General features: G+C 47.2%; 1 long non-coding RNA gene across 1 annotated transcript; it reads left to right on the top strand.

Annotated features, from left to right (window-relative positions):
- Positions 1 to 1,942: 1,942 nt before the first annotated feature.
- LOC139226968 (uncharacterized) lies at positions 1,943 to 11,575 on the top strand. Its single transcript, XR_011587342.1, has 4 exons — positions 1,943 to 2,087; positions 5,344 to 5,360; positions 7,603 to 7,639; positions 10,075 to 11,575. It is a non-coding gene; the product is annotated as an uncharacterized lncRNA (long non-coding RNA).
- The last annotated feature ends 1,801 nt before the right edge of the window (positions 11,576 to 13,376 follow it).

Below are 13,376 nucleotides of genomic sequence, written 5' to 3'. Positions count from 1 at the left end.
AGATGCTCCCAAACCAGTGTACACATCTCCTCATATGAGTTATCTGTTAGTTTCACCGGAGCCAGAAGATTCTTCATGAGGCTGTAGGTCGGTGCCCCGCAGACTGTGAGGAGGATCGCTCTCCTTTTTGCAGTGCTTCCTTCTCCGTCCAGCTTGTTGGCTACAAAGTACTGGTCTAGCCGTTCGACATAGGCTTCCCAGTCCTCACTCTCCGAGAACTTCTCCAGGATGCCCACAGTTTGCTGCATCTTTGCTTTGGATTCGTGTATACTCATCGCCAGTTATTGTGTTCCTAACATAGATGAAACTGCACACAGGGAGGTTGGAGTAACAGTGACCTCAGTCTTTATTAAGACACTCCAGAGTGAGGAACAGGCCTTAGGGGCCGGCTTATATACAGTGCTCCCAAGGGATGCTGGGATCCCTTGGGACTTCAGGGGATGCACTCCCTGGTGGCGGAACATGGGAGTGCATGCTTTACAGATACACAACAGTTTTCAAGATATTAAGTGGGATAGGGTAACTAGAAACTATTTCCGCTGGTTGAGGAGTCTAGGCCTCGGGGGCACAGTCTAAAAATTAGAGCCAGATTTTTCAGAAATGAAATTAGGAAGCACTTCTACACACACAGGCTGGTAGAAGTTTGAAACTCTCTTCTGCAAACGGCAGTTGATGTTAGATCAATTGTTAATTCTAAATCGATCGATAGATTTTTGTTAACTAAAGGTATTAAGGGATCTGAGCCAAAGGCGGGTATATGGAGTTAGGTGGCAGATCAGCCATGATCTCATTGAATGGTGGAACAGTCTCGAGGGGCTGAATGGCCTCCTCCTGTTCCTATGTTTCTAATATTGTATACCCAAGGGTGTTCATGTTTTTTGTTTTCTCTCTCGGATTAATATTGAAACAGCTCCAATGCATTGTGCACATCTAAATTCACTTGATGTTGGAACAGTTTTGGAACCCGCCTGTTTCCTGCGATGGTCCAAAGGCCTTCTGCCTGTCAAAGGCTCTCGTTTCCCCATAATCTCCTTCAGTCGGAGGGCAGAGCTGAGAAATCTGAATTCTGCACAAATTTGGCAGGTCTCACTCCAACCTCGGGTGAATAGAGATGGCCGTGTCAGTTACTCTCAATTTCCAGCTCAGAAAATTTACAAAGAATGCTAGGTGGAGTGATTAATATTGGCCAGGACACTGGGGAAGCCCTCACATCCCAGGAACATATAAAAAACAAGTCTTTGTAATACTTAGTATCCTTTGCAAATAGCATTGAGAGTGTAAAAGTAAAAGTAACTAAAGTTCGTGTAATGCTTCTGTAACTATTAGTTTTACACTCTCTGTGGTATCTGCATTTCATAGTTCATATTCCCTTTCATCAGCAGCCTCTCCTTCAGCATGCTTAGGTGTGGTGTTCTGAGCTCCGCATTCTCACGTGGGCACAGTCAATGTCACTGCTAGATCTTCTGACAGGAGCGAATCGGGGCAGAGTTAACTATTTGATGAAGTATTTAGATCAGCTATGGAACTGAGTAAACAAATTAAATTTAATATCGACAAATGTAGCTGTCATGTATCCTACATGGTTACTGTTTGTACCATCACAAGGTGTGCCACCAGAGGCCACCGCAGTGGGAGACTTGTAGTTTACCTGTACAGGGTGTGCCAAGCGTAGTATAAAAGGTGTGATCCTCACTCTAGAGTTATCAATAAAGGACTAAGGTCACTACAGTTCACGTATAACACATTGCCTCGTGGAGTCACTATCAGAGCATTTAAAGACATAACAATAGCGTATAACATACTGGGTGAAAAATGAGTGATGAACTATCTGTTTTTGGTGATGTTGGTTTGAAGGATAAATGTTGGCCAAGCCACCAGGGGAACTTCCTACTCTCCTAATTCTCCCTTTAGGGGAGTTCCAGTTTCCAATGTACACAGTGACATGCGACAGAGGTCTCAAAACACTGATGCTGATCATTTTTTTTCTTCCACAGCACGACCTCAGGTACTTCTGGTTATCTTAATTTCAATGCTGGCCATATTTTTCTGTGTTCTTGTGATCATCCTACTGATTCACTTGAAAAAAGGTGAGTGTTTGCTGTTATGAGTTATGTGCTGTTAATCAGCATTGGCTGACACAGTCTGTGGATGGTTCCTCTTGCAGTCATCGCAACAATCACCTTCACTGTTGATTAGTCTCTGTAAGAACACTTTTCAATGTCATTAGAATCACAGCAATGCACTGTACCGGTGAATGTTTAAGTGGGAAAAACAGACCAGAGAACTTTCATAGAATTACTTGGAATGTGCAGCACAGAAACAGGCCATTCGGCACGACTAGTCCATGCCGGTGTTTATACTCCACCACCAGTCTCCTCCCATTCCATCTGCCTCATCTCAGCCTTTCAGCATATCTTTCAATTCCCTTTAACATTACATAGGATATAAAAACATAAGAAATAGGAACAGGAGTAGGCTATACAGCCTCTCGAGCCTGCTCCACCATTTAATAAGATCATGGCTGATCTGATCATGGACTCAGCTCCACTTCCCCGCACGCTCCCCATAGCCCCTTATCCCTCTATCTTTTAAGAAGATATACGACACCGAAACAGGCCATTCGGCCCAACCAGTCCATGCCGGCGTTTATGCTCCACTCGAGCCTCCTCCTGTCTTTCCTCATCTAAATCTTATCAGCATGACCCTCTATTCCCTTCTCCCCCATACGCTCGTCCAGCCTCCCCTTAAATGCATCGATACTATTCGCTTCAACCGCTCCCTGTGGTAACACATTACCACTCCTGGGTGAAGATATTTCTTCTGAATTCCCTATTGGATTTCTTGGTGACTATCTTATATTGATGGCCTCTAGTTATGCTCTTCCCCACAAGTGGAAACACTCTCTCTGTATCCACTCTGTCAAAACCTTTCATCATTTTAAAGACCTTTATTAGGTCACCCCTTAGCTGCCTTTTTTCAAGAGAAAAGAGACCCAGCTTGTTTATCCTTTCCTGATATGTATACCCTCGCATCTCTGGTATCGTCCTTGTAAATCTTCTCTGCACCCTCTCCAGTGCCCCTGTATCCTTTTTATAATATGTGCTTGTCTGGCTTCCTTTTAAAAGTGTCTAAGCTATTTTGTTTCAGGAATACAGATGTCACTACAGGCCCCATTGGGATGGAGCAAATAGCCATGAGCAAAATCAATGCAGGATTATAAATGTGTCATAGCTTGTAACTTTGAACAAGATGTCGGGAGGCATGTTATGACGTTACGAGTTTCACAAGATTTACAGGTCTAGTTGGGCTGCGGTGTTCAGCTTAGTTCTCAAAGAAATTTGCTATTTGCAAAAACACAGACCCATCAGAATATTGAATGATAGAAAGAAAGACTTGGATTTATATAGCGCCTTTCATGACCGGATATTTCAAAGCGCTTTACAATCCAATTAAGTACTTTTGGAATGTAGTCATTGTTGTAATGTGGAAAATGCAGCAGCCAATTTGCGCACAGCAAGCTCCCACTAACAGCAATGTGATGAACTGTTTTTTGTTATGTTGATTGAGGGATAAATATTAGCCAATAAACCAGGATAACTCCCCTGCTCTTCTTCGAAATAGTGCCATGGGATCTTTTACGTCCACCTGAGAGAGCAGACGGAGCCTCGGTTTAACGTCTCATCCGAAAGACGGCACCTCCGACAGTGCAGCACTCCCTCAGCACTGCACTGGAGTGTCGGCCGAGATTTTTATGCTCCAGTCCCTGGAGTGGGACTTGAACCCACAACCTTCTGACTCAGAGGCGAGAGTGCTGCCCACTGAGCCACAGCTGACATGTTTGAGATCATAATATGAAGTTTTATTGGCATGCTCCGTCAGTGTTTGGCTTTCATTGAGCCCCCGTGTGGATGCTGAAGATAGTTTGGGTTGATTGCCTAAGAGGAGGGTGTGGTGGAGTCCAACAGAATGTGTGAAAGGGGCTGGTGGTGATGTGATTATGCTACAGCAGCTTTAGCAGGTCGTTTACCTACAGAACAACAGCAGTAGCAGCTTCATGGATGGTATGACCAGGAGGTCCTTTCAAACCTTGTTTACCAGGTGCACATAGGTGCAGGGAACCCAGCGAGTTAAAACGCTGGTATCATCAGCAACAAACCTTAACATAGTAAAGTATCTAAAGGCACTTCACAGCTAAGGGTGGAAGGGACACTGCACAGGAGATTGGAAAACAGGGAGGATGACTGAAGGTTTTCAGGAGATCTTTTAAGGTGTGGGAGATATAGCAGGATAGAGGGGTTTAGGAAGAAGGCAGGGGTGTGATGATTGAAGGCTCTGCCACGGATGCTGGGGTGGAGGTGGGTACATAGTAGACCAGTGTTAGGAGCGGGCAACAGCAGCGACTTGCATTTATATAGCGCCTTTAATGTAGTAAAACGTCCTAAGGCGCTTCACAGGAACGTTATAACACAAAATTTGACTCTGAGCCAGGTAGGGAGATATTCGGGCAGAGGTAGGTTTTAAGGAGGAAAGAGAGATAGAGCAGCAGAGAGGTTTATGGAGGGAATTCCAGAGCTTGGGGCCAAGGCAGCAGAAGGCACGGCCACCAATGGTGGAGTGATTGAAATTGGGGATGCTCAGGAGGCCAGAATTGGAGGAGCGCAGATATCTCGGGGGTGTTGTGGGGCCGGAGGAGATTACAGAGGTAGGGAGGGGCGAGGCCTTGGAGGGATTTGAAAATGAGCAAGGATGAGAATTTTAAATTCAGGATACGAGATGGGACAGAAGGTTGCGGAGGAGTTTGCAGAGGCAGAACAGAGTCAACGTCATGGAGGATTTTGTAAACGAGGACGAGGATTTTGAAATCGGGGGGGGGGGGGGGGGGGGTGGGGGGGATGTTGGCAAGGACAGGGGCTTAGTACCAGAAAGCATCTGGGCACTGAAATCTTGAACAAGTTGGACCGGAGTAGAATGGAGCTTGGGTGGCTGGGACATAGAGAAGTGAAACCCGGAGGTGCGGACAATATGGGTGAGAGTTTCGGTACTATCGGAGGCGAGGTGGTGACGGAGGCAGGCATTGTTACAAAGGTGGAACTGGGCAGCCTTGACGATGGATATGATGTGGGGTTTGAAGCTCAGCTCCAGATGCCTCCATCAAACGTCTAATAATGTCCAATTTATTTTCAAGTCTAAAGTCTCAGTGCGAGCGCAACCTTTAAGCAAGAGTCTGCGCTCAAAGACTCGTGAAGCCAGTTTCTTAGCTTATCCATTGGGTGATGATATTCTGTCTGTTCACTGGTTGTGCTGATGTGAGTTCCTAATGACTCTCTATCCTTTCCTTTGCAGTCATGGAAAAAAACAAGGTAAGAGCAGTACAATTTGAATGTTATTAGTGCCACAAGGTCTTGCGTAGAAAATCTGTAAGAAAATGATAACGGTCAGATATAATGTGTGGTGTCACTCAGGTCTGGAGTGGTTAGGGGCTTCCGCGGCAGTGGGGGTGAGGTAAGGGTAGAGACTGTGTAGCTGTGTTTTTCCCCCAGCAACCTCTTGCTGTTGCATAGTTCCACGAGCATTGCTCAGCCTCCATCATCATCATAGGCAGCCCCTCGGAATCGAGGAAGACTTGCTTCCACTCTAAAAATGAGTCCTGAGGTGACTGAACAGTCCAATACGAGAACCACAGTCCCTGTCATAGGTGTGACAGATAGTCGTTGAGGGAAGGGGTGGGTGGGACTGGTTTGCCGCACGCTCTTTCCGCTGCCTGCACTTGATTTCTGCATGCCCTGGGCGATGAGACTCGAGGTGCTCAGCGCCCTCCCGGATGCACTTCCTCCACTTAGGGCGGTCTTTGGCCAGGGACTCCCAGGTGTCGGTGGGGATGTTGCACTTTATCGGGGAGGCTTTGTGGGTGTCCTTGCAACGTTTCCTCTGCCCACCTTTGGCTCGTTTGCCGTGAAGGAGTTCCGAGTAGAGCGCTTGCTTTGGGAGTCTCGTGTCTGGCCTGCGAACAATGTGGCCCGCCCAGCGGAGCTGATCGAGTGTGGTCAGTGCTTCAATGCTGGGGATGTTGGCCTGGTCGAGGACACTAACGTTGGTGTGTCTGTCCTCCCAGGGTCCTCCACCAACCTATCCCCGCCACACAGCACTGCTCCCCAGTCAGCCCCCAGTAGCCAACTGGTCATTCGTTGATAATTGGTTAATCTGTGCTGGGGTATCAGTAGGGTTCTACACTTGGTCCCTGCATTCCTGCACTAGCAAAGGCTAAAGGGTTCAAGGTAGTAAACCTCCTGGGGACCTCAGAGAGTGGGAAACAGGTGCCAAGTAGCAGTAGTGGAGTTAGGAGGGACCATTGGGACAGGAGTGGGCCATTCAGCCCCCTTGAGCCTGTTCCGCCATTTATTGAAATTGTGGCTGATTTGTATCCAAGCTTCGTTAATTTCCCTTGGCTCCATATCCCTTCATACCCTTGGCTAGCAAAAATCTATCGATCTCAGGCATAATAATAATGCTCAACCATCGGTGGACGTGCCTTCAGCTGCCCAGACCCTAAGCTCTGGAACTCCCTCCCTAAACCTCTCCGCCTCTCTACCTCTCTTTCCTCCTTTAAGATGCTCGTTAAAACCTACCTCTTTAAACAAGCTTTTGATCATCTGCCTTAATTTCTTCTGTGGCTCGGTGTCAAATTTATCTGTTTGTCTGTAACACTGCTGTGAAGTGCCTTGGGATGTTTTACTGCGTTAAAGGTGCTATATAAATAAAAGTTATTATTATAAAATTATTAATTGAGCTGGCATCTACTGCTTTTTGTGGGAAAGCCACACGTCTACCACCCTTTGCGTGAAGAAGTGTTTCTAACATCTCTCCTGTATGGCTTAGCTCAGATTATAATGTTATGTCCCCTTGTCCTCCCCCACCAACAGAAAAAGTTTCTCTCTATCTACCCCCCTATCAGCTCCTTTCAGAATCCTAAAAACCTCAATCAAATCACCCCTTAACCTTCTATATTCCAGGATCACCAGCCTAGTTTCTGTACTTTCTCCTCATAATCTAACCCTTGGAGCCCTGGTAACATTCTGGTGAATCTGCACTACACGCCTTCCAAGGCCAATATATCCTCTCTCAGGTGCGGTACCCAGAACTGTACACAGTATCCCGGGTGATGATGTGGGGGTGGAAGTGGGCGATTTTATTGATAGATAGTATGGTGTCTGAAATGATACAATGAACTCCGTACTGTGAGCCAGTGACCAGGTGTAACCTAGTCAGTCTTTAATGGCTTCCAGAAGTGAAGATACAAAGGTGAAGTTCAGCTTATATACTGGGCCCAGCACGAGTGTACCTATGACCCTAGGACCTCCGACGGTAGTGCCCCCTGTTGGTGGGCAGACCTTATGTACATACATTATAGATAGGATGTGGAGTTTGAAGTTCAGCTTGGGTTGAATCAACAATTCAAACCAAGTAGTCAAAATGAATATGATTTAATAGTTTTTTTAATATTCCCTTATCTTTTAATATACATTTGCGAACAGCTCAAAAGTCATGAAAACCAACATGTGCTGTTATGTTATAGTATTTTCCAATCTTTTTTCTCTTCAACAGAAGAAGCCATACTGAAAATTGGAGAAGAGGATTCAGTGTAAGTGTGTGGGAGTTCTAATAAGGAAAGAAAGAAATGGCATTTATATAGATAGACCCTTATCATGTCTTTGGAGCATCCCAAAGTGTTTCACACCAAACACATTACTGTGAAGAGCAGTGACTGTCGGCAAATGCAGCTGGCAATGTGTGCACAGCAGACCACAAAGAGCAGGCAAGGAACAAGACTATTGATCTATTTTTGATGTCGTTGAGTGTCAGCTGTGGCTCAGTGGGTCGCACCCCCGCCTCTGAGTCAGAAGGTTGTGGGTTCAAGTCCCACTCCAGGAACTTGAGCACAAAAAATCTAGGCTGACACTCCCAGTGCAGTGCTTGAGGGAGTGCTGCACTGTCGGAGGTGCCGTCCTTCAATTGAGACGGTAAACCGAGGCCCCATCTCGGGTGGACGTAAAAGATCCCTATTTCGAAGAAGAGCGGGGCCGGGGGGGGGGGGGTTATCCCCGGTGTACTGGCCAATGTTTATCCCTCAACCCACATAAAAAAATCATCATCATCATAGGCAGTCCCTCGAAACGAGGCTGACTTGCTTCCACGCCAGAAAAAAGGACGAGTTCACAGGTGTTTCAGTGAAGGACCCGAACTACATTCTGAAGGGTGGAAGATGCCTGTGTGTGGACCAAGACTCAGAGGTGAGGGTGCGACACAAGTCACCACACGGGCTCGACAGAGCTCGGTCTTGGTCCAGTGGCAAGGGTTACCCAAGACGACTGGAGACCAAGCTCTGCTGCACGGACCTAGTACGCACACCTATCGCAGTGTGGACTGGCCTGTGCTGCCCCTGGGCCCCTGGCCCCGAACTCGCGCCTCCCCTGGGCCCCGATCACGTCCCTCCACAGTCTCTCGCCGCTCCTTCGCCCCGACCTCGCCGCTCCTGCTGTATCTGCCCACGCTCCAATCACCGACCTGGATCTTGATGATGTCGCTCTTCACAGCCGTCGCCCTCCTGCACCAGCTCGCTCTGTACCGTGTAGTGGCATGCCTCCACGCTGCCCATGGCCGCTGCTCGTCGCTCCTTTTATGGCCCCGACCATTATGTGCGAGGGAACATAACAAATACAGATTATCTGGTCATAATCACATTGCTGTTTGTGGGAGCTTGCTGTGCGCAAGTTGGCTGCCGCGTTTCCCACATTACAACAGTGACTGCACTCCAAAAGTACTTCATTGGCTGCAAAACACTTTTGAGACATCCGGTGGTCGTGAAAAGCGCTATATAAATGCAAGTCTTTCTTTTTTAGGTTGAGGGAAGAATGTTGACCAGGACAGCAGAACGACTCATTGCTCTTGTTAAAATAGATGTTTTACATCCACTTGCACGCCTGGAAATGGAGGGCAGGGCCTTGATTTAATGAGATGAGACCTCTAATAATACAGCACTTCCTCAGTACTCTGTTACAGTGTCAGCCTACAAGTCATGCTCAAGTCCTAGAATGAGGCTTAACCTACAACCTTCTGACTCAGAGGCACTTAGTGCTACCCATTGAGCCACGCTGACTAAGCATTGATAGTTCACTCAAATCGAAACTCAAGGTCACCGATAAATGACAGAACTTATGTCGGGCCTATGATTGGTCGCAGGATAAGGCTTATCCAGCCCTGGTCCAGGTGGCTCTATCTCCTACATTGATCCAGAGCAGGTTGCAGATCAGTGTATTGTCAACAACATGTGGCCAGCAGACCAGAGTTATACTGCTGCCTCCCTGTTCTCATCCCGTTGCGTCCCCTGCAATTTTCTCTGGTCGTAGAGAACAAATGGGGCAGTCAGCCCCTGCGAGCATTAAACATTAGATGCCATAGCTCTGTTTTTCCTGACCGAAAAAGTAACAGAGAGCCAGCAGTATAACTCTGGTCTGCTGGCCCCATGTTGTTGTAAGCGGTGACTAGTTTTAAACTTCTATTCAGTTTCCCGCTGGTACTGCTCTGTGAAGACTACTGCCCATTAATGCTATTCCATCAGACAAGACTGATAGCAAGAGCAGACACAATTGACAGCTCTTCAGTAAATTGCCTTCAGTAATTTAGTCGAAGACAGCAGTAACTATATTACAGATGTACAGTGAGTCCCGCTGTGTGTATTAGAGAAATACAGTTTTAACGTCTCATCTGAAAGATGTCATCCCTTACAGTGCAGCACTCCCTCAACACTGCGCTGAGTGTCAGCCTAGATTATGTGCTCAAGTCTCTTGAGCGGGAACTTCGCACTAAGTGGCGAGAATACTAGCACTGAGTCAAGACTGACACTTGCAGATAGTCCAGATTTGGCCGTTATTTGTTGCGAGGACTCTGACTATGTGTAAAAACGAATACAGTAAAGGTCATTCATATGGTGTGGCAAACGGGTAATCATTGACACTGACATTATTGACTGGATGTGAATTCGACCAACGTGACCAATTCTCCTTTTTCTTCTACTAGGAGTGACTCCGGAAGTGGGCTGAGCCACCTTGACCCAGTTGACAGGACACTACTTAGCGTTTGGTTGGTCTCCCCCCGCCTCTTAAAGATGTTAAATCGCGACTCCATTCACAAAACCAAGACCTGATCCCTGAAGGATACTGCTGCTCTTCAAGGGCTGGTTAGGTTGATGATCACCGGTTAGATTGGGACTTTGGGTTGTGTATGATGCCAAGGTGGAGGGCCTTTGGCTTCCTGAAGAAAGTAGAGCTTTGCGGGCGAATTGCGTCTGCCTACAGGCACTGTCGAGGCATTATTTGTGGCGAGTGTGTTCAGATTGTCTTGAATATTAGTGTTCAACCAAATTCCTACAGCATGGCCAGCTTGTTACATCTTCATTTCTTTCCCCCTCCCTTCAAATACAAAAAAAACACTTCCGTCTCCTTAAGGTTACGCCCGCTTCCAAAACAAGGGGGCCTAACTTTAAAACTAGTCCTGGGCTATCAGGAGGTGATGACAGGTAGAACTTCTTCAGGGTAGGGCAAATCTGGAACTCTCTTTTCCCCCCCCCCCCCCCTCCCCACACAAAAGTTATTGAGGCTGGGGGTGAATTGAAAATTTGAAAACTGAATTGGATAGAATTTTGTTAGGCAAGGGTATTAAGGATTAAGGAATCAAGGCGAATTGATGGAGTTAAGATACAGATCAGCCATGATCTAATTGAATGGAGAAACAGGCTTGAGGGTCTTACTGCAGTTCGTATATTCCTTTAGGTCCCCTGTGCGATGCTTTAATTTGTGACAGTCTGTTCCCAGCTTTATTTCCCTCCCACCTCCGTCTCTTCACTGATCCACAACTTTGAGACGTCCGGTGGTCGTGAAAGGCACTATATAAATGCAAGTCTTTCTTACTTTTTGTTTTGTAGTGCCTCTCCGTGTATGAGGAAGGTCCAGTATGAGTCATCTTCCTTATTTTCTCTCCCGCTCTTGGGTGAACTGCACGGATTACGCCCCCAGTCCCATTGACCACAATGCAGCCAAATCTCGTCTCCTCCCCAAAAAAATAATACAAAGGCTGGATTTCCAGCGTCAGAGCACACAACGTCCAAAGGAAAAGAAAAATCATAGAATAGTACAGCACAGGGGGAGGCCATTCGACCCATGGAGTCTGCACCAGCTCGCTCGATGAACTATCCAATTAGTCCCCCTCCTCTGCTCTCCCCATACCCCTGCATTTTTTTCTCCTTCTAGGATTTATCCAATTCCCTTTTGAAGGCTACTATTGAATCTATTCACCACCCTATCGGACAGTGCATTCCAAATCCTAACCACTTGTTGCATAAAAAAGTTTCCCCTCATGTCACTTTTGGTTCTTTTGCCAATCGCTTTCAATCTGTGCCCTCTGGTTATCGACCTGATGTTATTGTGTATGTCTCTCTCCTCCTGCTCCCCCCCTCCCAAAAACAATGTCAATGAATGATATTTTGGATTAGAATAAATAAAAATCTATATTTGACGGAAAAGCTGTGGCTTATTTATCTTCTCATCTGGATACAAGGGTTCGGAGAGCACTTTGCCACCCAGGTACTGCAACAACCTGTTGAGTGAAAATGCCAGTGCCTGGATCTCCTGCCTGGGTAATGAATCCCCGAGCTTTCCCAAACCTGGTGATCTCTTCGTCCTTACAATCCACCAAATCAAGGTAAGGATGCAATAATGTCTCATGGGGAATTATGTCAGCAGTTTGTTTGCTGGTGTGCTTTGCTTCTTTAAGAGTCAATAAGTGGGGTACGAAAGCTGAAATATGTGGTAATGCCATCCCACTACTTATTGCTAATAGTTGAATACTTTTTTTAGTGAAACATAATACAGATTGAACCTCCCTTATCCGGATCCCTCGGGACCTGGCCTGTTCTGGATAAGGGATTTTTCCGAACGAGGGGTGGTCACGTTAAATTGGATGGTACAGGTACTGAGCAAGGGGATATTGGGGCTAGCTGGCTGGGGGCTGGGAGTGCTGCAGAGAGATCATGGTGGGGGGGGGGGGGGGGGGGGGGACGGACGGACGGTGGATCACGGGGTCAGGCCAGCGATTGCGGGAGTCGGCAGCGAGGAAGGACTTCAATTTGTTCATGTCGGCGTTCTGCGCATGCGCTATTCGGTGGCCAGGAATGGTTCTGGATTAGGGAGTTCTGGATAAGGGAGGTTCAACATGTATTCATTAGAACGCTCATAAGATTCATTACAATCGGGTGCAAAAAAAAACTCACGTTGCAGCCGTTGCGATCTGATGATGAATTCTGAGAGACCTTGTACCGCTGAAGAGAACTTTTTATTTATTTGTTCTTGGAATGTGGGTGTCGCTGGCAAGGCCAGCATTTATTGCCCATCCCTAATTGCCCTCGAGAAGCAGGGTATTTAAGAGTCAACCACATTGCTGTGCGTATGGAGTCATATATAGGCCAAACCAGGAAAGGACGGCAGATTTCCTTCCCTAAAGGACGGCAGTGAACCAGATGGGTTTTTATGACAATCCGGTAGTTTCATGCTCACCGTTACTAGCTTTTTATAAAAATTCCAGATTTATTTAATTATCTGAATTTAAATCCCTCAGGTGCCGTGGTAGGGTTTGAACTTGTCTCTGGATTATAAATCCAGGCCTATTGGATTACTAGTCAAGTGACATTCCCACTATGCTACCGTTCCCTTGTATTCAGCCAGCACGTGATGGGAAAATTGCAATGACGTGGAAACCATGGACAGAAAAAATGCAGAAAGTGGGCCCCACCAATTGCTAAAATGGGTTGCAAGTGAGGTCCAGTTGGTCACACGGAGGGGGCGATGATTTCCATCTGCCCCGCCCAGGTGTGCTGGACGGCACAAGACCAGGCAGCAAACTGGCACACCATGCAGCCCCGCCCAATTAACCTTCCATGCGTTTCAACGGAGGGAATATCCAGCGGGATCCGTTCCGGCGCGTACGATCCTCTCCAGCTGATTATTTTTACGTTTCGCTCATCTCCCATCATCATAGGCAGGCCCTCGAAATCGAGGAAGACTTGCTTCCACTCTAAAAGTGAGTTCTCAGGTGACTGTACAGTCCAATACGGGAACCACAGTCTCTGTCACAGGTGGGACAGACAGTGGTTGAGGGTAAGGGTGGGTGGGACTGGTTTCCCCGCACGCTCCTTCCGCTGCCTGCGTTTGGTTTCTGCACGCTCTCGGCGACGAGACTCGAGGTGCTCGGCGCCCTCCCGGATGCTCTTCCTCCACTTAGGGCAATCTTTGGCCAGGGACTCTCGGGTGCCGGTGGGGATATTGCAT

This window comes from Pristiophorus japonicus, chromosome 16 (assembly GCF_044704955.1).
Source record: "Pristiophorus japonicus isolate sPriJap1 chromosome 16, sPriJap1.hap1, whole genome shotgun sequence".
Classification (NCBI taxonomy): domain Eukaryota; kingdom Metazoa; phylum Chordata; class Chondrichthyes; family Pristiophoridae; genus Pristiophorus; species Pristiophorus japonicus.
Note: the sequence above shows the minus strand (reverse complement) of the source record. Positions and strands in the feature narration are given on the sequence as shown.